We start from the raw sequence: 26694 nt of genomic DNA on the forward strand, positions 1-26694 counted from the left end.
ACCTCGCCATGTATTAATAAAGGCCTTTCTTTGTCAGAGTTCCCTAGCAGTTAAAAACTTTATTGTCTTACACAGAATGTGCAAACCAGTACTTAAACACAGATAAATATGGTCATAGAATCTTTGAACTGCATCTGGAACCATCTTAACTGATGCTGTATTTTCATGGGATTTTATTCATCAAATTGTGATGTGTAATAGTGCAAGCTATAGATGGCATAGCAAGTGATATTAATATATGAATATATTACAAGATTCATAGAGGGAAGGAAATGTTTTACGCATTATTAACTAATACTTCAGCAAGGGCTATTTAAACGTAAAATGTAACCGTGGGCAAAATGTAAACTACATGTACAGTATACAATCTGTCCACAGCATTAACAGGGTAGCCTTTGTTTTTTTATGTCCTCCCTGGAACATGCTTTTATTACCTGTTGTTCCTGTCAGTACATCCCTTTTCCCCACACATGTTAACAGTTCAGACTGTCAAGCAAATGTTTTATTTACAGAAGTTGGGGCAATCCAAGTAACATTGACATGAGTGCTTACATTGGTCAGCTTCATACCATATGGCTAAAACCTTTTTTTCTAATATAAAAAAAAAAAATGGTTGCCATACCTACCTAAAATATGTTAGTTGGAGTTAGGCTTTAATTTGCTTGTCTCTTTCCTAAAGTCTGTTTAAAAAGACATGTCCTTCTGAGCACACCCTGTCTCACAAGCTGACAACACTAATATGCAATTTCATTACAGAATGAACAGCACTGTCACCCTGTTACAGAATATGTTAAACAAAAAATTAATCCACTGACAGAATTAACAGATCAAGTTTTAAAAACTATTTTACAGAAAAACAAAAACTGCAATGCAGTTCACAGAATTTTTACCTGGACAAACAACTTTATCTCTTCAAATGGACAGATATCATTCATGATCAAACATGTCTCACCTTTGCTTCATGCAATTTCTCTTTCATACAAATCTTTATTTTATTTATTTATTTATTTATTTTAATCCAAAATGAAAATATCTAGCTATTCAGATCTCCAGAAATGGAGTTGTGCTAGTGCTGCCAGCACTGCAATTTTCTGTTTAAATGAGGGGCTTCAGCTTTGTTCTCGTCTATTTTGTGACCTTGATGAACTTTGAGAAAGATACTACTCACCAAAAACAAATTTTACATCTCGTTGTGAACACTGTGACTATAAAAATAGATTAACTTCAACCTCAACCCTGATGCCAGTCCATCTCAATCCACACACACCTTTTCCAAGTATAAATCAAGCCTTTGCATAAGTAAACTTACAAAAGATGATCTACTATTGAGGAGCCTGATTTTTAATTGGTACAAATTATTTTTATTGCATACTCTTTTCAAATATAGGCCCGCTGTCAGAATACAATAGCTCAGCAGGGAGGATTCCCTCCATCCATATCACTGGTTGAAAGATATAAATAACTCATCTATGAGCTGCCTTTATCTCCATCCTAGAAACCCAAAATCAAAATAAGCAAATCTGGCATTCAGCTTGTTGTGTAAGAAAGGGGCATGATCTGGGGTATAGACAATGACTAAACCTCCATCCCTAATAAATATGCAGAAAGAAGAACAATAGTTCAATAATTATGGGACTTTGAATGAGGTAAGTCAATTACTAGATATCAGGATAATATGGAATCACAGAATAATAAGGATTTTATTGAATAATTCATGGTTTACACAATAATATAAATATAAATATAAATATAAAGACATACAAATATCAAAGACCAGACAGGGAGTATACAAATTCATATCAATTATTTAAATAGTAATAAATACATTTGTCAAAAAATTATTATATAACATAAACAACATGTAATTAATCTCCAAATGGTATGTCATCATTTCTTGTAGGCTCTACGCGTTTCGTGGCTCTACGTCCACTCGTCAGGAGCTAGTTAAAAATGAGGTCTGTAAATGTAAACTAGTATTAAAATGCTATAATCTCATATGAGGAATATAACAGATTGCTCCAAAACTATAAATATAGAATCCAGCTACTTGCTATAGTAACCCAATGACTTTGGAAGACCACCCCAGGAGCATCTGTCTCACCCGGGGCACATAGGGGGCAGGAGATGGGAAGAGATGGGGGGAGTTGGCGAAATAACCCCGCAGAGGGGGCAGATAGGTGTCACACCAGGGTATCCAAAATAATAAGTACACATTGTGACCAATTGATCTGAGAAAAAGAGGGGGGTTTTTATTAAAATTATACATAGGTTATAAATAATGTGTAATATTTATAACCCCCCCCCCCCCTCTTTTAGAAAAATATAATTTTAGGTGAGTAGGAATGTGGTCACATGTATGAAAAAGAGGAAAGCCAGGGGATCTACCACCGTGTAGAAAAAATGTAAAAAATAGAAAACATGAATGCCCAAAGTGTATCAAGTGAGAAAGGAGTAAAGGAAGGGAAACCGAATTGGAAATGATAAAGAAGTGTTGAACACATACCAAGTACCCAACAAGTGAAATATCACAGTGAAAAGTGTTGTAAGTGTGAAGTAAAACAACTTACCGAAGGTAGAGTATAGTAGTGAAAAGAGCTGCACAAGTGACAACAAAAGCAAACCGACCAACTGAGAGGGACAGAGTGAAATATAGATGGCGTCCTGGCCCCTCACAACTCAAACTCCCACTGACCAGGGCAAACTCCCACTGACCAGCTTGTTGAGTAGTTTCAATAAATTTGCCAAGGACTTCCTATGAATTCCTGAATTCCTAATTAGTGATGGGCTGAACACCCCCTGGTTTGGTTCGCACCAGAACTCCCGAAAAGAAAAAAATTCTCTGAAAAAAGAAAAAACAGTTTTTGACAAGTCCTTTGGGGGCACCACCCTCTCCTGACGTCACGTAACGTCATGTGATGCCAGAAGGGGGAGGCACCACCGGGTGACGTAGCTGGATGGGCCTGCCTCCTGCCTTTATAAGAAATGTCAAAGCGCAAAAATTGGCCTAGGCAGAAAGGGAGTAAAAGTTCCCAGTAGGCAAGTGGTAATCTGATCCCAATCCTGACATGTGCTAGGCATGTAGATAAAGTTGGGGGCAATTTGACTTAAACCTTGCAGGACCTTAGCAAGCAAACATGACAAAGATGACTTTGACCCCAACCACTGCTGCCGCTACCATCTGATAGGAGGCCTTGCCCAGAAAGTGCAGGATAGCCAGCATCTTGGTCATAGGTGGTATCGCATGATTATACAGTGTGGTAGACTGCAGAAAAGGTCTCAATTCCCCAAAGAGAAGCAAAATGAGGTCCACATTAGAACACATTATTGCTTCAGGGAAATCCTCCAGCAAGGTCAGCTGCCTAAAGGAACGTGGAAGCATGACAACCACCCTTCTTTTTCTCCAACATATTGCCCTCAAATAGTGGATAGGGATGTAGGGGAGAGCGATGCAATATACAGCTGGCAAATGAGGATAGACTAGCCAAATGCTCATTAGATTGTAATTTGGCACCCTTTTTTTAAACATTTCCTTGCCCTGCCCTGCATCATTACTGCATGCCTGGACCACTACTTAAAGGAGTTGTAAAGTCAGAAAGTTTTTGTATCCTTATGCATTAAGATAAAAAAATTCTGTGTGCAGAAGCCCCCCTCACCCCCCAAACACTTAACTGAGGTCCCTCTCTGTCCAGCGATGTCCACAAGTGTCTCAGCCATCCAAGATTCTCCCTCCTGATTGGCAGAGACACAGCAGCAGTGTCAGTGAGCCAATCAGGAGAGATAGGGGGCAGACCTGGGTTGGGGCTCCCTGTCTGAATGGACACAGGGAGCTGTGACTCAGCTTGGATGCCCCCATAGCAAGCTGAACAGGAGGAAGGGGCCAGGAGAGCCAAAGTGGGACCCAAGAAGAGGAGGATTCGGGCTGCTCTGTGCAAATCCACTGCTACAGAGCAAGTAAGTATAACATGTTTAACCACTTCCTGCCCACCATATAGCAAAATGATGGCCTAAAAGTAGTTAAGTTATCCTGACTGGGCATCATATGACATCTGTTAGGATAAGCCACTTGCGCGCGCCCGCAGGGGCGCAGAGCGTGGGGATCGATGGTTCGGTGTGTCGCTCTGATGCACCACACCTCTGATCTTGGTAAACGGCCTATGACGTAGGTTCTTTACCATGTGATCAGCTGTGTCAAATCACAGCTGGTCACATCTTAACCAGGAAGTGCCTTTTATCAGCTTTTTTCCTATTCGTGCTGACAAGGCACGGGTAGAGGAGAGCCGATCAGCAACTCTTCTGACAGGGGAGAGGTCTGCACTGATAATCAGCACATTGATTATCAGTGCAGACCCACCAGGGATGCCCACTAAAGCACCCCAGGGATGCCCACCCATGCCCACCAGGGATGCCAATCAGTGCCTATTAGAGATGCCAATAAGTGCCTATTAGATATGCCAATCATTGCCTATCAGTAATGCCTGTCAGTGCCTCCTCATCAGGGCTGCTTATCAGTAGTGATGGACGAACATCGGCGGGGGTGGTTCGTGAACGTCAGACGCAAAGTTTCTAAAAAAGGTAGAAAGCCTATGCGCTGCTAGTTGAATAAAAGAAAGAAGGGAGTCAGCTGTAGCTCGGCAACTATGGCAAGCTGGTGGAATCATGTAATAGAGAGCGGAGATATAAAGCTACTAGATTAGCAAGAGGAAGAGGCTGTCCAGAGAGAATACACATTGCAGGTGAAGAAGGAGCAACAAGAAGGAAAACTGATCTCTAGCCAGAAGTCCAACAGCAAAGTCGTTCAGAATATTGGAGACTGTTCCCGTTGTGGAGATTCTCAAAGAATGAAAGAGGAGGTTGAAACCTTACTAAACCGGCTTGAATGCATTGAGCGTGAACATGAAGAGCTTCTTTCATGTTGGTTGGAGGATAAAAAGAAAAAAGCTGAAAGAATGAACCAGATTAATGAGAAGATAGACAGATATCAGAGGAGGAAAATGAAGACTTCTCAAGGAGATCACAATTGACAGTGGGTCCTACAGTCACAAGAAGCCTTTATTCATAAACAGATGAGAGTTGTTTGCCATTAATCATATTTAGAAACAGGAGCAGAAAATTGGACTTTACTGGCACCAGTATTAAAAATTATATATTTTTTTTGAAAGATAGTATAAAATTGTTGGACAGAAAATCAAAGAAAAAGACAAACATACAGTTTATAAAATAAGGCACACAGCCTCAATTACGTGTACAAATTCCATCACTCATAATACCTGAGTATATATAATACTCAGGTGACAAAAAATAGAATACATCATATATTTGATAAATTCATGAGATGGCTGTAGGGGAAAATATACAACCGTCTCTGAAATCCGTTTATACAGTGATGATGAACAGACGTTGAGTTAATCCAAGTTGCCCTACATGTTTCGCTTATCACTGTAAGTTTCCTCTAGAGCAAGTGGTATATGAAACATCTGTGTAATAACATAAAGGAGTAACTATACCAATGCACAGATATATGTACAGGTCTAAACATTTCTCCATATATATCAAAGTTTATTCAAACCATAAGGTATGACAGTAAACACACAGAGATTGATACATTATCATATGAGGCTAAATGGGTGCCCTTATCCGAACAGGGGAAGAGGGAAAGGAGGGGAGGGGAAAAAAAAGCATTAAAATCAAAGATTTTTATTTATCTGTCATTAAACAATGTATCAGTAAAAAAAAAAGAAAGAAAGAAGGGAGTCAAAGAGGAAGTAGGTATTGGTAGGATATAAATAATGGGACAAATTCCCACACAAAACCAGCAGCCAATTCTGTATTTTCACAAATACTAACAGAAATGAAGGTATGTATAGTGAACCGGCGCTAGTTTGAAAAAAAAAAAAAACATGTAAAGCATTTAAAAAACGCATCAATTGCAAATGACAAAAAACGCATGCAATTCACTAAATATGCATAAAGCTTATATACCAGATGAAAAAAATGTTATCCAATGGATAGGAAGAAAAGCAATGTCAAAGCTGGTGAATGGATCCAAATATCAAAGGATATAAAATAAAATAAAACGCATCCAGCAGCCAAGAATTTTTTATTCACAAACACGTGATGAAATGCAAAGTGAAATAAATGATGATGGATATAGCTAAATGCAAAATATCAAATAAAATTTATTGATCGAATATATAAACAATATAAAGAATGTATAAATATATAAAGTCTTAATGCCAACAAAGTGCTTCACACTCCGTGAACCAGTGATAAATATATATTCACAATATAAAGTCCATGTGCAATCCAAGGATGAAGTGACTGATGGTGATTTCTTAAAAGTAAACCAATAAAAGTGACTTTAGTGAAATCCAAGTGATGTGATCCGGCGTGAGCAAAAAATCCAAACAATAAGTGCAATTACCGCTCACCTCACATTGCACCAATATAGGTGCTTAAGCTGGTATCCACTCCAAGGAGCTGTGCACAATTAGTCCCACCACATGGACAATGTCATAACTGAAGTATTTCAATTGGAAAAGTTGCCCTACATTTTTTAATTTTTTTTTATAGCAAAAACCATTTTTTTTTCCTAAATCAGCCAGAACTGACAGCAGCCGGTAAAGTCTATTCACACATCTGTAAAATTGGTGTACAGATTTTTACAGATCCATTGATTTCCAATTCCAGTCTGAAAAATTAGGCATTTACAGAAGAAGTAGGTGTCGGCCAGTACAGGCCCCAAAAATTAGCCCACATGCGTTTACCTGACAGCTAAGAACATTGCATTCTGTCGCTGAAGGTACATTAGGCATTCACAGGATACAGAAGTAAGTGTCGGCCAGTACAGGCCCCAAAAATGAGCCCACATGGGTTTACCTGACAGCTACGAATGTAGTATTCTGTGGCTGAAGGTACATTAGGCATTCCCAGGATAAATAAGTAAGTGTTGGCCATAAAGGCCCCAAAAATTAGCCCACATGGGTTTACCTGTCAGCAAAAAACGTTGTATTTGTTGGCTAGAGGTACATTAGGCATTCACAGTATACAGAAGTAAGTGTCGGCCAGTATAGGCCCTAAAATAGCCCACATGGGTTTAACTGACAGCTAAGAACATTGTATTCTGTGGCTGAAGGTACATTAGGCATTCACAGGATACAGAAGTAAGTGTTGGCCAGTATAGGCCCCAAAAATTAGCCCACATGGGTTTACCCGACAGCAAAGAACGTAGTATTTGGTGGCTGGAGGTACATTAGGCATTCACAGCAAACAGAAGTAAGTGTCGGCCAGTATAGACTCCAAAAATTAGCCCACATAGGTTTACCTGACAGCTAAGAATGTAGTATTTGGTGGCAGGAGGTACATTAGGCATTCACAGGATACAGAAGTAAGTGTCGGCCAGTATAGGCCCCAAAAATTAGCCCACATGGGTTTACCTGACAGCTAAGAACGTTGTATTCTGTGTCTGAAGGTACATTAGGCATTCACAGGGTACAGAAGTGGTGGCCAGTATAGGCCCCAAAAATTAGCCCACATGGGTTTACCTGACAGCTAAGAACGTAGTATTTGGTGGCTGGAGGTACATTAGGCATTCACAGGATACAGAAGTAAGTGTCGGCCAGTATAGGCCCCAAAAATGAGCCCACATGGGTTTACTTGACAGCAAAGAATGTAGTATTCTGTGGCTGAAGGTACATTAGGCATTCACAGGATACAGAAGTAAGTGTCGGCCAGTATAGGCCCCAAAAATTAGCCCACATGGGTTTACCTGACAGCTAAGAACGTAGTATTTGGTGGCTGGGGGTACATTAGGCATTCACAGGATACAGAAGTAAGTGTCGGCCAGTATAGGCCCCAAAAATTAGCCCACATGGATTTACCTGACAGCTAAGAACGTAGTATTTGGTGGCTGGAGGTACATTAGGCATTCACAGGATACAGAAGTAAGTGTCGGCCAGTATAGGCCCCTAAAATTAGTCCACATGGGTTTACCTGACAGCTAAGAACATAGTATTTGGTGGCTGCAGGTACATTAGGCATTCACAGGATACAGAAGTAAGTGTCGGCCAGTATAGGCCCCAAAAATTAGCCCACATGGGTTTACCTGACAGCTAAGAACATAGTATTCTGTGGCCGAAGGTACATTAGGCATTCACAGGATAAATAAGTAAGTGTCGGTCATAAAAGGCCCCAAAAATTAGCCCACATGGGTTTACCTGAAAGCTAAGAACGTAGTATTCTGTGGCTGAAGGTTCATTAGGCATTGACAGAAAAAATAATTGTCGGCCATGAAAGGCCCCAAAAATTAGGCATTCAATGGACATGAAATGCCTTTTATGCCGCTGTATTTAGAGAAGACAAGGACCAGGAATTGTTGTGGGTGGATGGCGGTCTGGCCGATATTTCTGGCCTGTCATGAGGAATTTTAATGAAACATGGTCTACTGGTCACATGTGTTGAATTCCTCAGAGATCCATGCCTCATTCATAATTATAAATCTGAGGTAATCCACACTGTCATGAGCTAGGCGAGTGCGCTTATTGGTCACGATCCCCCTGCTGCTCTGAACGTCCTTTCGGACAGGACACTGGACGGGGGGCAAGCCAACATTTCCATTGCAAATTGTACAAGCTCTGGCCAGAGGTCAAGCCTGCCCACCCAGTAGTCCAGGGGTTCATCACTATCACTCCTCAGAGCATCCACATCGGCCGTTAAGAGTGGTAATAAACAGCGCATACTCAGACTGGTCTGAGGTGCTAAGCGGGGACCCCCAAGGCTCAGTCCTCGGACCAACCTTGTTCAATTTATTCATAAACAGCATTGACGACAGGATCAGTAATGACCTGGACAAAATAACAGAGTGGGCAACAACATGGCAAATAAGGTTTAATGTGGAGAAGTGTAAGGTTTTGCACTTGGGGACTAAAAACATAAAAGCACAATACACATTAGGGGGGGAACCCTTGGGGGAATCAAAAAGGGAGAAAGATCTGGGAGTCTTGGTAGATAATAGACTAGGCAATAGCATGCAATGTGAAGCGGCAGCTGCCAAAGCCAGCAGAATATTAGCATGCATAAAGAAAGGGATGTATTCCAGAGATAAGACTATAATCCTTCCACTTTATAAAGCTCTGGTCCGACCACATCTGGAGTATTCTGTCCAGTTCTGGTCGCCAGTCCTCAGGAGGGATGTGTTGGAGCTGGAGAGAGTCCAGAGAAGGGCAACTAAACTGATTAGGGGATTGGAGGACCTTAATTATGAAGAGCGTCTGCAATTGCTTGATTTATTCTCCCTGGAGAAGAGACGCCTAAGAGGGGACATGATAGCAATTTATAAATATCTCAATGGTGATCTCGGCATAGAAAAACAGCTATTCAGTCAAAGGGATTGCATGAGGACTCGAGGGCATACAATGTGATTAGAGGAGAAGCGTTTTAACCTCAGGAAACGTGGGGGGTTCTTTACTGTTAGGGCTTCAAGATTGTGGAATTCTCTACCACAAGAGGAGGTTTCTGCGGGAAGTATGGTGGCTTTCAAAAGACTCTTAGACGTATGTAACGGACCGTTTCAGCAGACAAGGGGTTAAAATCCGTTTAGGCGATATGCCCCTTTCTGAGAGAGCAGGCACAGCTACTTGCAGGAGATCACACTCCCGAACTGGAACCTCACGAATAGCTGCTAGCAGACGAACAGGAGAAGCATGCATAAGCTTACATTCCTAGCAATCGGTCTCCAACAGCATACAGTGAATCCCCCCAAGGACGAGACAAAGCTCCGTGTGGAAGGTCAAGCAGTGGAATATTTATTGGGGGCTACCTGCCCCCGTATTTATACAGGTCTCCCACCTGGTGGACACTCCCATAGGGAACCAAATGGAACACTGTAACACAAACAGACATGTATCACATTACAGACTCCCAGAAGCAAAACATCCCCACAATGCATCCTGGCTTCCTCCCTTAGTAGACAGCCAGGTGAGCTCATTAACATGTTTATCAATAGTCTCAGTTAATCTGTAGACATTCCTCAGGAGGGGGCTGCTGGAAACAATCCCCCCCTCTCTCTCTGCAGCTAGAACTAGTTTTCACAGCGAGACTCCATTACACGCATGGGGACCCAAATACAGTATTCTGCTTTAAAATATATAAGGTTACTTTTTATACACTAAACATAGACATGTCACATATCCCCAGATAGCTCAGGTCTGAGTGCACATTATTAGGTGAATGGCACTCAGACCCCACGAATACAGTTTAATTGCCAGGGAGTCAAAGTCTTTTAAAGTCTGGTCCATAGTCCAAAGGCAGCAGGCGGGCAACCAGGCTCCTCCAATGCAATGTGGCGAGGTTGGTCTCGTCACATCTCTCCCCCTTTCCAAAAAGACTAACAGGGTACCTGACCTCCTGCCGGTCAGTGCCCTCGTTAGTCCAGCAGCCCACCCACAAAGCAGAAAAAACAGTACAGCCCACCCACAATAAATGGTCACTACACCTGGGTAGAGGAGAAACTTGTCCATGTCCAGGTGCCTCACCACGGCTGTGTAGGGGACTGGTAGGCTGCCTTGGTGGGTTGCTGAGTGGGCAGAGACCAGCGGTACTCTGTCCTGGTGCCAGCGCTACCACAGAAGTAGCCTGGTTGGAGACGGGTTGTTGGAGGGGGAGACCGCCTGTCTCCCCTTTAGATACACCACCATACTGCTGTGGGGGAAGACCGACTGTCTTCCCTTTGGCTAAACAGCCCTGTTGCTGGGGGTCAGGACCGACTGTCCCTACCCCCTGTGCTGTGAGTGCAGAGACCACAGTCCCATCTGCACTGTTGGGGGGCTTACTGTCTCCCCCTGGTACGTTAAGCTGCTGCTGTGGGATGGAGACTGGGCTCCCAATTCCCAACAAATCAAACTGTCCATGGGGAGAGGGGGTAACAAGCCCCTCTCCCAAATATACTTCTAGCCCCTGGGGAGGGAGACCGTCTGTCTCTGCTCCCAATACAGTGTCCTGTTGCTGAGGAAAGGAGACTAGGCTCTCTGTTTCCTGCAGGACACTCTGCTGCTGTGGGATGGAGACTGGGCTCCCAATTCCCAACAAATCATGCTGCCGCTGGGGAGGAAGGACACTGCTCTCCTCTCCCTGCACTTCCCACTGCCTTCCTGGCATATCACTCTGCTGCTGGGGGGCAGGAACAACTACCTCTGCCCCCTGTAACTCAGCCAGCCGCTGGGGAGGGAGGACGCTGCTCTCCTCTCCCTGCACTTTACACTGCCGCTGGGGAATGGAGACTGGGCTCCCAATTCCCTGCAGGACCGGTGGAGAGACCTCGGTCCCATCTCTACCGGCCACCTGGGGTTCTTCCCAGTAAAACTTTACCATGTCATCCCCTCTGAATGGGTCTGGCTCTGGGTCTGTCCTGCTGCTCTCCTGCTGAGCCTTCTCATAGTATTGGAACAGCTGCTGGTAGCCCTGTTCTAGCTCCATCTCCCGGGTCACCAGGTGGACCAGGTCTTGCTCAATTTCGTGAGCGTCGTCCCAGTCATACCTGCTCTCCCTCCACTCCAAGAGATCATTGAACCGGGCTTGTGTAGGGCTCCCAAATTCCAGCTCTGAAAAAGACTCCCATAACAAGCCAGGACCATCAAACTCCTCTCCCTCTGGCTTGTCATGCTCGGCTGTCCAGGGCAGGTACTGTGCAACACACCACCACAGCGCCTGGTAGGCATCCTCCAGCCACATCTCCTGCCATACCCGGAGCTCCAATTCTTTTACCCATTCCTCCCGGGGCTGCTCCCCCAGGAAGGGCATCCGCAGGGCTACACGCTTCTGCAACCGCTGGTCTTCCATGGGGAGTCTCTCACCCCGCTGGTACTCCACAATGCCCAGTGCCTGGTACCAGATGCCTTTACGGACTGCATCTCGGTCATCCATGGCACCCTCATCGAACTCCACTGCTGGTTCCATGCTGGTGCTGTCAGGGTCGCTGTACTGGAACATGCATTGCCCTCAATTGTAAAATCCAGAGCAATGGTGTCTCCTGTAGCTGTCCTTCTGGCTGTAGGAACGATCACGCCGCTTGCCACCAAATGTAACGGACCGTTTCAGCAGACAAGGGGTTAAAATCCGTTTAGGCGATATGCCCCTTTCTGAGAGAGCAGGCACAGCTACTTGCAGGAGATCACACTCCCGAACTGGATACAATATAGCACTCCAACCTGGAACCTCACGAATAGCTGCTAGCAGACGAACAGGAGAAGCATGCATAAGCTTACATTCCTAGCAATCGGTCTCCAACAGCATACAGTGAATCCCCCCAAGGACGAGACAAAGCTCCGTGTGGAAGGTCAAGCAGTGGAATATTTATTGAAGGCTACCTGCCCCCGTATTTATACAGGTCTCCCACCTGGTGGACACTCCCATAGGGAACCAAATGGAACACTGTAACACAAACAGACATGTATCACATTACAGACTCCCAGAAGCAAAACATCCCCACAATGCATCCTGGCTTCCTCCCTTAGTAGACAGCCAGGTGAGCTCATTAACATGTTTATCAATAGTCTCAGTTAATCAGTAGACATTCCTCAGGAGGGGGCTGCTGGAAACAATCCCCCCCTCTCTCTCTGCAGCTAGAACTAGTTTTCACAGCGAGACTCCATTACACGCATGGGGACCCAAATACAGTATTCTGCTTTAAAATATATAAGGTTACTTTTTATACACTAAACATAGACATGTCACATATCCCCAGATAGCTCAGATCTGAGTGCACATTATTAGGTGAATGGCACTCAGACCCCACGAATACAGTTTAATTGCCAGGGAGTCAAAGTCTTTTAAAGTCTGGTCCATAGTCCAAAGGCAGCAGGCGGGCAACCAGGCTCCTCCAATGCAATGTGGCGAGGTTGGTCTCGTCACAACGTACATCTCAAGGATCAGAACATTCAGGGGTATGTGAGCTGATTACAGCCACACACACCTACACAGGTGGAACTGGATGGACTATTGTCTTTATTCAACCTCACCTACTATGTAACTATGTAGTCGGACACCTGTCGGTCTAGGCGTTTCCTGATGCTGGATCCAGAGTACAGCTGTCGATGGTTCAGCTGAAAGAAGGATCTCATATCTGAAGTGACCAAGACATCTTCAAACCGCCCTCTTCTTGCAGGTGCTGTTGGATTGCTACCCACAACTGTCTTTCTGTGACTGGAAATATCTCTGCCAGCGCACGCAAAAGCAGAATGCAGCATTTCTCGCAGCAAGGCCTGGAAGTGCTGCATTCTGACCGCCCTCTGTGATGCTGGTAACAGTTCCACCATTTTTTGTTTGTACCGGGGGTCTAAGTACGTTGCCACCCAGTACTGGTCCTTGCCCTTTATGCTTTTTATACGGGGGTCCCCCTTAAAACACTGGAGCATGAAGGCCCCCATTCGCACTAAACTGGAAGCGGTGTAGTGGCCTGCTTCCAGCTCATCATCCAGGATAATGTCATCCTCGTTCTCCTCCCCCCATCCACAAATAACACAAGGGATCCCAGAAAGATTTAAAGCATGCTCTTCTTGCTCCTCCTCATCTGCCCCAGCACCATCCTCCTCTGACTCCTCTTCAGACTCCTATTGTTGATTTGTCTCAGATGAAGTAGCACCCACTGGGAATTCATCCAACATTGCGACTTCCTCATCTTCCTGCTCCTACTCCTCGTTGGCTTGATCAATGACACAATGCAATGCACGCTCCAGAAAGAAGGTGTAAGGTACGATGTCACTGATGACGCCCTGGCCATGACTGACTAATTTGGTGATCTCATCGAATGGCTGCAGAAGTCTGCATGCGTCCCGCATGAGCAGCCACTGGCGAGGTGAAAAAAACCCAAGCTCCCCAGAACCTGTCCTGCCACAGAGTTCGTACAGGTAGTCGTTAACAGCACATTTCTGCTGAAGCAGCCTATCAAGCCTATCAAAGACAGGACTTTCTGCGGACTGCCAGCAGGTGGTGCTGTGGAGCAGAGCGCGGGATCAGAGGCTGTCAGGGCATGCAGGAGAGAGGAGTGTGTGAGGAGTGTGTGCGCGACCGACCGCGTGTGAGTAACCCCCCCCAGGAGAGCAGCGGCGGGGAGCGGCGCTCGAACCCCGACCCCCCCCCCCCAGAAGCGAGCGGCGAGCGGGTCGGTAACCCCCCCCCTCTCTTGTTGCGTGTGGCGAGCGGAACAGTAAACCCCCCCTTTTGCGGCGGGCGGCGAGTGGTGCGGACCCCCCCCCCAGACAGAGAGGGAGCAGAGGAGACTAACGGAGCAAAGGCTGACCGGGAAGTGACAGAGGGAGGCGGGTGCAGAGCGGAGACTGACCGTCTGAGGGAAAAAAAAAAACAGCCAGGAACTGCTAGAGACAGACTTAAAGGGACACACACTAGGTAAGTAAGACTGGTGACTGAGATTGTACACTGACTGAGGGTGTAGTGTAGTACCTGAGTATCTGTGAGTACCTGTTACTACCTGAGTATCTGTGAGTACCTGTTACTACCTGAGTATCTGTGAGTACCTGTTACTACCTGAGTACCTGTTACTACCTGAGTACCTGTGAGTACCTGTTACTACCTGAGTACCTGTTACTACCCGAGTACCTGTGAGTACCTGAGTATCTGGGAGTACCTGTTACTACCTGAGTATCTGTTACTACCTGAGTACCTGTTACTACCTGAGTACCTGTGAGTACCTGAGTATCTGGGAGTACCTGTTACTACCTGAGTATCTGTTACTACCTGAGTATCTGTTACTACCTGAGTATCTGTGAGTACCTGAGTATCTGTGAGTACCTGAGTATCTGTGAGTACCTGTTACTACCTGAGTACCTGAGTATCTGTGAGTACCTGTTACTACCTGAGTATCTGTGAGTACCTGTGTATCTGTGAGTACCTGAGTATCTGTGAGTACCTGTTACTACCTGTGTATCTGTTACTACCTGTGTATCTGTTACTACCTGAGTATCTGTGAGTACCTGAGTATCTGTGAGTACCTGTTACTACCTGAGTATCTGTGAGTACCTGTTACTACCTGAGTATCTGGGAGTACCTGTTGCTACCTGAGTGTCTGGGAGTACCTATCACTACCTGAGTGTTGTGCGTCTGACCGGGCTGTGCGACTGAGTGTTGTGCGTCTGACCGGGCTGTGCGACTGATTGTTTTGCGTCTGACCGGGCTGTGCGACTGAGTGTTGTGCGTCTGACCGGGCTGTGCGACTGAGTGTTGTGCGTCTGACCGGGCTGTGCGACTCAGTGTTGTGCGTCTGACCGGGCGGTGCGACTCAGTGTTGTGCGTCTGACCGGGCGGTGCGACTGAGTGTTGTGCGTCTGAACGGGCTGTGCGACAGAGAGGGAGCAGAGGAGACTAACGGAGCAAAGGCTGACCGGGAAGTGACAGAGGGAGGCGGGTGCAGAGCGGAGACTGACCGTCTGAGGGAAAAAAAAAAACAGCCAGGAACTGCTAGAGACAGACTTAAAGGGACACACACTAGGTAAGTAAGACTGGTGACTGAGATTGTACACTGACTGAGGGTGTAGTGTAGTACCTGAGTATCTGTGAGTACCTGTTACTACCTGAGTATCTGTGAGTACCTGTTACTACCTGAGTATCTGTGAGTACCTGTTACTACCTGAGTACCTGTTACTACCTGAGTACCTGTGAGTACCTGTTACTACCTGAGTACCTGTTACTACCCGAGTACCTGTGAGTACCTGAGTATCTGGGAGTACCTGTTACTACCTGAGTATCTGTTACTACCTGAGTACCTGTTACTACCTGAGTACCTGTGAGTACCTGAGTATCTGGGAGTACCTGTTACTACCTGAGTATCTGTTACTACCTGAGTATCTGTTACTACCTGAGTATCTGTGAGTACCTGAGTATCTGTGAGTACCTGAGTATCTGTGAGTACCTGAGTATCTGTGAGTACCTGTTACTACCTGAGTACCTGAGTATCTGTGAGTACCTGTTACTACCTGAGTATCTGTGAGTACCTGTGTATCTGTGAGTACCTGAGTATCTGTGAGTACCTGTTACTACCTGTGTATCTGTTACTACCTGTGTATCTGTTACTACCTGAGTATCTGTGAGTACCTGAGTATCTGTGAGTACCTGTTACTACCTGAGTATCTGTGAGTACCTGTTACTACCTGAGTATCTGGGAGTACCTGTTGCTACCTGAGTGTCTGGGAGTACCTATCACTACCTGAGTGTTGTGCGTCTGACCGGGCTGTGCGACTGAGTGTTGTGCGTCTGACCGGGCTGTGCGACTGATTGTTTTGCATCTGACCGGGCTGTGCGACTGAGTGTTGTGCGTCTGACCGGGCTGTGCGACTGAGTGTTGTGCGTCTGACCGGGCTGTGCGACTCAGTGTTGTGCGTCTGACCGGGCGGTGCGACTCAGTGTTGTGCGTCTGACCGGGCGGTGCGACTGAGTGTTGTGCGTCTGACCGGGCTGTGCGACTGAGTGTTGTGCGTCTGACCGTGCTGTGCGACTGAGTGTTGTGCGTCTGACCGGGCTGTGCGACCGAGTGTTGTGCGTCTGACCGGGCTGTGCGACTCAGTGTTGTGCATCTGACCGGGCTGTGCAACTCAGTGTTGTGCGTCTGACCGGGCTGTGCGACTCAGTGTTGTGCGTCTGACCGGGCTGTGCGACTCAGTGTTGTGCATCTGACCGGGCTGTGCGACTCAGTGTTGTGCGTCTGACCGGACTGTGCGACTCAGTGTTGTGCGTCTGACCGGGCTGTGCGACTCAGTGTTGTGCGTCTGACCGGGCTGTGCGACTCAGCGTTGTGCGTCTGACCGGACTGTGAGATTGTGAGTGTTGTGTGACTGACCGGTGTCAAGTGAGTGGAGCAGAATACCAGAGGGTGAGAAAGTAGCGTTAGGAAGCCAGGAAATAGCCACATAGGATAGACTTAAATCGCTGAATCCCCATTAGATTAGATAGTAGGTACAATGCCGGGCGGGTGTGGAGATGCGACTCGGTGTACATCTTGTGATATGTATGCGTTCCTCGGTCATGCGATCGAGGGTGAATACAAATGCGCAAAATGTAAGCATGTTGCTTCCCTGGAAGCTCAGGTCCTGAATCTAGGGAAGCAGCTGGCAACACTGAGACGAATGTCCATACCAGAGGAGAGCCAGGATCGTACCAGTCAGGTGCAGACAGGGGCCTGCACAGAGGTGGGCGGAGTATCGGAGGTGCAGGCATCAGAGCAGAGTAGAGGGGTGACAGTTAGGAGGGGTAGAAGGGGACAAGGCAATGAGGCTGATCCTGGGCTGGAGCACCCCAATAGATACGCCCCGTTGTATGATGTTGGGGAAACCATTCAGGGACCAGCATTGCTGGAGCAGAGCGATGCCCCTAGCTGCCAGGGGAAAAACTCCTCCAGTGAGGCCGGGAGAAAGGGAAAGGAAAGACAGGTGCTGGTGGTAGGGGACTCAATTATTAGAAGGACAGATAGTGTAATCTGTGACAGTGGTAGGGGACTCAATTATTAGAAGGACAGATAGTGTAATCTGTGACAAAGACCGTGTGCACCGAACAGTCTGTTGTTTGCCGGGCGCTCGGGTTCGGCACATCGCGGATCGGGTAAACAGATTATTGGGTGGGGCTGGGGAAGACCCAGCTGTCATGGTACACGTGGGTACCAATGACATAGGCAGAGGAAGACGGAGAGTCCTAAACGATTTCAGGGACTTAGGCGCTAAGTTGAGGACTAGGACCTCCAAGGTAGTATTTTCCGAAATACTACCTGTACCTCGAGCCACACCAGAGAGGCAGCGGGAGATTAGGGAAGTTAACGAGTGGCTGAGGAGCTGGTGTAGTAAGGAGGGTTTCGGGTTCCTGGAGAACTGGGCCGACTTCTCAGTCGGTCACCAGCTCTTTGGTAGGGACGGATTGCACCTAAATGGGGTGGGTGCAGCCGTACTGGGTGCGAGGATGGCCAAAAAGTTAGAGGGGCTTTTAAACTAGGGAATGGGGGGGAGGGTACAGATGTAGAATTAGCCAGTGGAAAGCAAGTTTCAGAGGTCAGAAATGGGGGCATTTGCGGTAGGGTGTTCGGAGCTCCTATACCCAGGGTGGGTACGGGGAAAAATCAAGAGAGCAGCCTAAAAACATCAAAATTACAAGGCTTGTATACCAATGCCAGAAGCCTGGCCAACAAGATGGGAGAGCTGGAGCTGCTGATGTTTGAGGAGGACTTAGATTTTGTGGGGATAACTGAGACTTGGTTTGACAGCTCTCATGACTGGATGGCAACCATTCAGGGGTATTCCCTTTATCGCAGAGATAGAGAGGGTAAAAAAGGGGGAGGGGTATGTTTGTATATTAAGAACAGTATACAGGTAAATATGAGGGATGATATTAATAATGGAGCTATGGACGAGGCAGAATCCCTATGGGTAGAGCTTCAAAGGAAAGGCACGTTGGGGAAGGTAATATTGGGCGTATGCTATAGGCCCCCCAACCAGAGTGAGGAGGGGGAGGCGGACCTCATGTTACAGATAGGATTGGCAGCAAGGATGGGAAATGTCATTATAATGGGGGACTTTAATTATCCTGATATAGACTGGGCAGAAGGAACCGCGCATTCAGCCAAGGCTCGGCAGTTCCTAAATGTTTTGCAGGACAATTTCATGGGTCAGATGGTGAATGCACCGTCAAGAAACAATGCGGTACTTGACCTACTGATTACCAACAATACAGACCTGCTCACGGATATAGAAATACGGGACAACTTAGGGAACAGTGACCATAGGTCAATTGGTTTAAGTATTAATTACAGTAATAGGAAACACAAAGGTAATATAAGGACACTGAATTTCAAAAGAGCCAATTTCCCTAAACTGCGCTCGCTGCTAGAAAATATCAAATGGGATAGAACCCTGGGAACAAAGAACACGGAGGAAAAATGGGAGTGCTTCAAGAGCATACTTAACAAGGGGGTGGGCCAGTGCATTCCACAGGGAAATAAATTTAAAAGAGCAAAACTAAACCCTGGGTGGCTAAACTCCAACATAAAAATGTATATTAGAGCTAAAGAAAAGGCCTTCAAAAAATACAAGACTGAGGGGTCATTGGCAGCATTTAAGCACTACAAAGAGTGTAATAAGAAATGTAAAGACGAAATCAGGGCGGCTAAAATAGAACACGAGAGACATATAGCGGAGGAGAGTAAAAAGAACCCCAAGAAGTTCTTTAAGTATATAAACAGTAAGAAAGCGAGGCCAGAACACATTGGCCCCATAAAAGATGACAAAGGAAATATGGCCACTGAGGACAGAGAAAAGGCGGAAGTGTTAAATAATTTCTTTTCTTCAGTCTTCACAAAGGAATCGGGGGGCTACACGAACCCCGCTTGTAAGGCCGAACTAAATAATACACCTCAGGAAGTGCCGCCATGGCTAACAGAGGATAGACTTAGAGTTAAACTAGAGAAACTTAACATAAATAAATCCCCGGGACCGGGTGGCTTGCACCCAAGGGTTCTTAATGAGCTCAGCCAGGTGATTGCCAGACCATTATTCTTGATCTTTAAGGATAGTTTACAGACGGGTATGGTGCCAGCTGATTGGAAAAAAGCCAACGTGGTACCAATATTTAAAAAGGGGCCGAGATATATCCCGGGTAACTATAGGCCGGTCAGCCTAACATCAGTAGTCTGCAAAATTTTGGAGGGGATGATAAGGGACCACATACAAGACTTTAGTAATGAAAACGGTATTATAAGTAGTAATCAGCATGGATTCATGAAAAATCGTTCATGCCAAACCAATCTATTAACCTTCTACGATGAAGTGAGCTGCCACTTAGATAAAGGTAAGCCTGTGGATGTGGTGTATCTGGACTTTGCAAAGGCCTTTGACACCGTTCCCCACAAACGCTTACTGTACAAACTAAGGAAGATAGGTATGGACCATAAGGTGAGTACCTGGATAGAGAACTGGCTCCAGGGGAGAGTACAGAGGGTGGTGATTAATGGGGAGTACTCGGATTGGGTGGGTGTGGAAAGTGGGGTCCCCCAGGGTTCTGTCCTGGGACCAATCCTGTTTAATTTATTCATAAATGATCTAGAGGAGGGGATATCTAGTACAATCTCAGTATTTGCAGATGATACTAAATTAGGCATGCCAATATCTTCTATGCAGGATGTGGAAATCTTGCAAGCAGACCTGAACAAAATAACGGGGTGGGCAACTACATGGCACATGAGATTTAATGTAGAAAAATGTAAAGTAATGCACTTGGGGGCCAGAAACCAGAAAGCAAGCTACTCACTAGGGGGGAACCTCTGGGTGAGTCTAGGATGGAAAGGGACCTGGGGGTACTGGTAGACAACAGGCTTGGAAGTGGCATGCAATGCCAAGCCGCCGCAAGCAAAGCCAACAGAATACTGGGTTGTATAAAAAAGGGGATTCACTCCAGAAATAAAGAGATTATTCTTCCACTCTACAAGACTCTGGTCCGGCCACATCTGGAGTATGCTGTCCAGTTCTGGGCACCGGTCCTCAGGAAGGATGTGCTGGAACTGGAGAAAGTCCAGAGAAGGGCAACAAAAATAATTAGGAGAATGGAGGACATCAGCTATGAGGAAAAACTACAAGCACTGAACCGATTCTCTCTGGAGAAGAGACGATTGAGGGGGGATATGATATCAATGTACAAATACTGTACTGGCGACCCTAGCATAAGGAACAAACTATTCAGAGAAAGGAGATACAATAAGACACGTGGCCACTCACTAAAACTTGAGGAAAGGCGGTTTAACCTTAAAGTGCGTAAGGGGTTCTTCACTGTAAGAGCGGTAAGGATGTGGAATTCTCTTCCGCAAGCAGTCGTATCAGCGGGGAGCATTGATAGTTTCAAAAAACTATTGGATGGACACCTTAAAGACCACAACATACAGGGGTATACAATGTACGGTTAAAAGCAAACACACACACACATCATAGGTTGAACTGGATGGACTTTTTTCAGCCTCACTAACTATGTAACTATGTAACTATGTAACTATGCAACGTAGAGTTACATTGCGTCGGGCAGTCACAAATAAGACGCCTGATGGGCAGATTGTGTCGCCGCTGAATTTCAGCAAGGCGAGCCATGGCTGTGTAAGATCTTTTGAAATGGCCTGAGATTTTCCTGGCCTGCCGCAAGACGTCCTGGACCATCCATTGTGGTCTTCCAATGGCCACAAATTTACGAAAGGCCTCCGAGTCCACCAGTTGATATGGCAGTAGCTGGGGGGCTATCAGTTCCGACAAGCCAGCAGTCAAACGTTGGGCAAGAGGGTTATCCAGCATCATCATTTTTTTACGCTCCAACATTTGGGCCACTGAAGCCTGCCTTTTTCCAGAACAATTGAGTGACAACGGCATCATGGAAGGTGGAGAGAAGATGAAGAAGAGGCTGGACAGTGAGAGCCTTGAGTGTGGCTTTGTGGTTTCTGACGGTGTTGCTCCCACTGGGCTCGGTGATGGGAGTTCAGGTGCCTTCTTAAGTCGGTTGTCCCTAGTTGAGTGTTGGGCTTACTGCGACTTATGCGTTGACTGCAAAGGCTACAGATGGCAACACTGTTGTCAGCAACGGACACATTAAAAAAGCCCACACTGCGGACCCATGTGTAGGCATCCTGGGAGCGCCAGGTGTGACTGTACATGGTTGATGGCTCGCTCCTGATACATTTGCAGTCTGCTTTGTACCTCTTGTGCAATGCAAGTTCCGCCTGGCTCTCCTCCCTATCTGCCGGTCCGTCTCTCCCTCTGAACTCCCCTCCTCTTCCTCTCTTGTGGCCACCCACGTGACGTCCATAGACACGTCATCATCCACGTCACCTTCCCCACCACTAACATTCGAGATCTCGGAGTAGGCAGCAACAGCGGGGACCAACCTCCTTGGGCTGATCTGGGTACTGTCGTCAGACTGCTGAGTGGCGGCTGTTGCTACTTCCTGTTCCTGATCCAATGCCAACAATGGCTGCACATCGCAAATGTCTTGTGATGGATCGGAAAATAATTCCAGTGACTCAAGCGGAGGGTATATGGTGGTGGTGGTGTTTGTGGTGGTGTCTTTGGGGGTGCACACAGCAGAGAGTGAAGAGGGTGCATATAGAGAGGATGAGGAGGGTGCAGAAGAGGAAGGCCGAGTGAGCTACTCAACGAAGTCTGGTGCGTCCTTTGACGTAATCGAACGCACCTTCTGAAACTTCACACTTTGGCTCCGGCCTACTGCTCCTGCCCTACCAGTACCACACCTGCGGAAGGGCCTGCCTCTTCCTCTGCCTGTCATTTTTTAAATTACCCTGTGACAAAAGTCTCTAGAGAATTGCAGTATATCTGAAAAAAGGTATATAACACCCGGCTTCAATCTGTGGTATTGCGGGGCCACAGGTTTATCACACCAGTTCTACAATTAATTGGCCAGTAACTGTTGTTACTGTGTGTAGCACAGTTAACACAGCAATAGAGGCCAAATGTTTTCAGGACTAAAACACACTCTTAGAAAAGTATACTGTTAAATAACACCTTACTTCAATATGTGGTATTGGGGGGCCACTGATCTATCACACCAGTTGTACAAAAAATTGGCCAGTGAGTTTGGCACTGTGTGTATCAGAGTTAACACAGCAAAAGAGGCAATATTGTTGCAGGACACAAATACACTTATGAAAGTATACTCATATAACACCCCACTTCAATATGTGGTATTGGGGGGGCCACAGTTTTATCACACCAGTTCTACAAATAATTGGCCAGTAACTGTTGTCACTGTGTGTAGCATGGTTAACGCTGCAAAATAGGCCAAATTTTTGCAGGACTACAATACACTCTTAGAAAAGTATACTGTTAAATAACACCCCACTTCAATATGTGGTATTGGGGGGCCACTGGTCTATCACACCAGTTATAATACATTAAAAGTGCTTTTGTCACTGTTTGTAGTATTGCTGCAGCAACGCTCAACACACCAGTCACAATGCTGCACAGTGCACAATACAAACCCACTATAATATGCTTTCTGTATTACAAAGTATATTATACATGGATTACACCCCTATATAGTGCACTGCACACCTTTACCAAATAGCAGCCCTTAAAATTACTTTTGTGGACCTTAACAGAGCGATTTGTGTCACTGGCAATCTCTGTCCCTGATGAACACAGCATACCTGTCCCTACACTGAAAAGAGACTGCAGCCGATCTGTCCCTGATGGACACAGCATACCTGTCCCTAAATTGAAAAGAGACTGTAGTAGACCTATACCAAATACCAGCCCTGAAAAGGACTTTTGTGGATCTTAACAGAGCTATTTGTGTCACTGGGAATCTCTCCCTGATGAACACAGCAGACCTCTCCCTACGCTGACAAAAAGCAGAATGTGAAATGCCCCACAGCTCTGGTCTATTTATAAGGTAGGGGGCATGTCCATGTGCTGAAATGTTTCAATTGGCTGTCCCGTTTCACCTGAAGGCTGTGTCATGGGTCAAAATTCTCCCCAATGTAAACTAATATGGCCGCCGCAAACAACGCCATGTGTTTCGCAAAATTGGCGGGTTGTGAACAAGCAAAATTCGCCGGGAACCGACCGCCGGGCGAACCGCAAGGCCATCTCTACTTATCAGTGCCATCTATCAGTACCCATCAGTGCCGCCCATCAGTGCTGCATGTTAGTGCCGCCTATCAGTGCCCATCAATGCTGCATATTAGTGTCTCATCATCAGTGACCATCAGTACCACCTCAGCAGTGCCACCTCATAAGTGCCCATCAGTGCCGTCCTATTAGTGCCTGTCAGTGCAGCCTTATCAGTGCCCATCAGTGAAGGAAAAAACTTGCTTATTTACAAAATTTTATAACAGAAACAAAGAAAAACTTTTTTTTTTTTTAAAAATGTTGGTCTCTTTCTATTTCTTTTGCAAAAAAAAAAAAAAAGGCGGTGATCAAATACAACAAAAGGAAGCTTTATTTATGGGAAAAAAATGATAAAAATGTTGTTTGGGTACAATGTTGCATGACCACGCAATTGTCATTTAACATACGACAGCGCAGAAAGCTGAAAATTGCCTTGGGCAGGAAGGGGGGTATAAGTGCCCTGTATTGAAGTGGTTAAACAACACCAATGAATTCAAAACATAGCGCTGGGGGATGTGAGTCTATGCAGCCAAAATTGAACAAATTATCTTTTGGCTGGTACTAGTAGTCCCACAGAACTGGATGAATCCAAGATAGATGATGAAGATATGCAAAGATTAGATGAACAGTCATAAAACTAAGTGTGCACAAGTGGATGATGGATCCGAAATCCAGCAGTCCGTCATGGGGCTGTTGTCATGATGATGCATTTCGGGTATGACCCTCCTTCCGGACATGTGACATGGACAGCCAATAGGGGTTTATATAGGCAAGTGCTATGGGAGTTAGCTGTACAGATCAGACAACAAGATTAGAGATGGCCTTGCGGTTAACCCGGCGGTCGGTTCGTGGTGAATTTTGCTTGTTCGCAGCCCACCGATTTTGCGAACACATGGCGTTGTTCGCGGCGGCCATATTAGTTTACATTGGGGAGAACTTTGACCCATGACACAGCCGTCAGGTGGAACGGGATAGCCAATTGAAACATTTCAGCACATGGACATGCCCCCTACCCTATAAATAGACCTGAGCTGTCGACCATTTCATTTTTTTTTGTCTGCAATTTTTTTGGTATTGGTGTGCAGTGCACTATATAACGGGGGGGGGGGTAATCCACGGTATAATATACTTTGTAGAAAGCATATTATAGTGGATTAGTATTGTGCACTGTGCAGCATTGTGACAGGTGTGGTGACTGAGCGTTGCTGCAGCAATACTACAAACAGTGACAAAAGCACTTTTAATGTATTATAACTGGTGTGATAGACCAGTGCCCCCCCCCCCCCAATACCACACATTGAAGTGGGGTGTTATCTGAGTATACTTTTAGAAGTGTATTTGTGTCCTGCAACAATACTGCCTCTTTTGCTGTGTTAACTCTGCTACACACAGTGCCAAACTCACTGGCCAATTGTTTGAACAACTGGTGTGATAGACCAGTGGCCCCCAATACCACATATTGAAGTGGGTTGTTATTTAACAGTATACTTTTCTAAGAGTGTATTTTAGTCCTGCAAAACGTTGGCCTCTTTTGCTGTGTTAACTCTGCTACACAGTGACAACAGTTACTGGCCAATTATTTGTAGAACTGGTGTGATAAAACTGTGGCCCCCAAATACCACAGATTGAAGTGAAGTGTTATTTAACAGTATACTGTTCTAAGATTGTATTTTAGTCCTGCAAATAATTTGGCCTCTTTTGCTGTGTTAACTGTGCTACACACAGCGACAACAGTTACTGGCCAATTATTTGTAGAACTGGTGTGATAAACCTGTGGCCCCCCAATACCACAGATTGAAGCGGGGTGTTAAATACCTTTTTCCAGATATGCTGCCATTCTCTAGAGACTTTTTTCACAGGGTAATTTAAAAACATGACAGGCAGAGGAAGAGGCAGACACTTACGCAGGGGTGCTACTGGTAGGGCAGGAGCAGTAGGCCGGAGCCAAAGTTTGAAGTTTCAAAAGCCGCGTGCGATTACGTCAAAGGACGCACCAGACTTGGTTGAGTGGCTCACTCAGCCTTCCTCTTCTGCACCCTCCTCATCCTCTCTATCTGCACCCTCTTCAATCTCTGCTGTGTGCACCCCCAAAGACACCACCACAAACACCACCATCACCACCGCATACCCTCCACTTGAGTCACTGGAATTATTTTCCGATCCATCACAAGACATTTGTGATGCGCAGCCATTGTTGGCATCGGATCAGGAAGAGGAGGTAGCAACAGCCGCCACTCCGCAGTCTGACGACAGTACCCAGATCAGCCCAAGGAGGTTGGTCCCCGCTTTTGCTGCCTACTCCGAGATCTCGATTGTTAGTGGTGGGGAAGGTGACGTGGATGATGACATGTCTATGGACATCACGTGGGTTCCCACAAGAGAGGAAGAGGAGGGGGGTTCAGAGGGAGAGATGGACCGGAAGATAGGGAGGAGAGGCAGGCAGAACTTGCATTGCACAAGAGGTACAAAGCAGACTGCAAATGTATCAGGAGCGAGCCATCAACCATGTACAGTCACATCTGGCGCTCCCAGGAGGCCGGCACATGGCTCCGCAGTGTGGGCTTTTTTTATGTGTCCATTGCTGACAACAGTGTTGCCATCTGCAGCCTTTGCAGTCAACCCATAAGTAGCGGTAAGCCCAACACTCACCTAGGGACAACCGCCTTAAGAAGGCACCTGAACTCCCATCACCGAGCCCAGTGGGAGCAACACCGTCAGAACCCACAAAGCCACACTCCAGGCTCTCACTGTCCATCCTCTTCTCTTTCTCCTTCTCCTCTCTCCTCACATTTGTCCTCCACTCCACCTTCCATGATACCGTCGTCACGTTGTTCTGGAAAAAGGCAGGCTTCTGTGGCCCAAACGTTGGAGCGTAAAAAAATGATGACGCCGGATAACCCTCTTGCCCAACGTTTGATTGCTGGCTTGTTGGAACTGATAGCCCGCCAACTACTGCCATATCAACTGGTGGACTCGGAGGCCTTTCGTAAATTTGTGGCCATTGGAAGACCACAATGGAAGGTCCCAGGCAGGAAATATTTCTCACAGAAGG

This window comes from Pelophylax lessonae (genome assembly GCF_965119305.1).
Source record: "Pelophylax lessonae genome assembly, chromosome: 3".
In the NCBI taxonomy this organism is placed as follows: domain Eukaryota; kingdom Metazoa; phylum Chordata; class Amphibia; order Anura; family Ranidae; genus Pelophylax; species Pelophylax lessonae.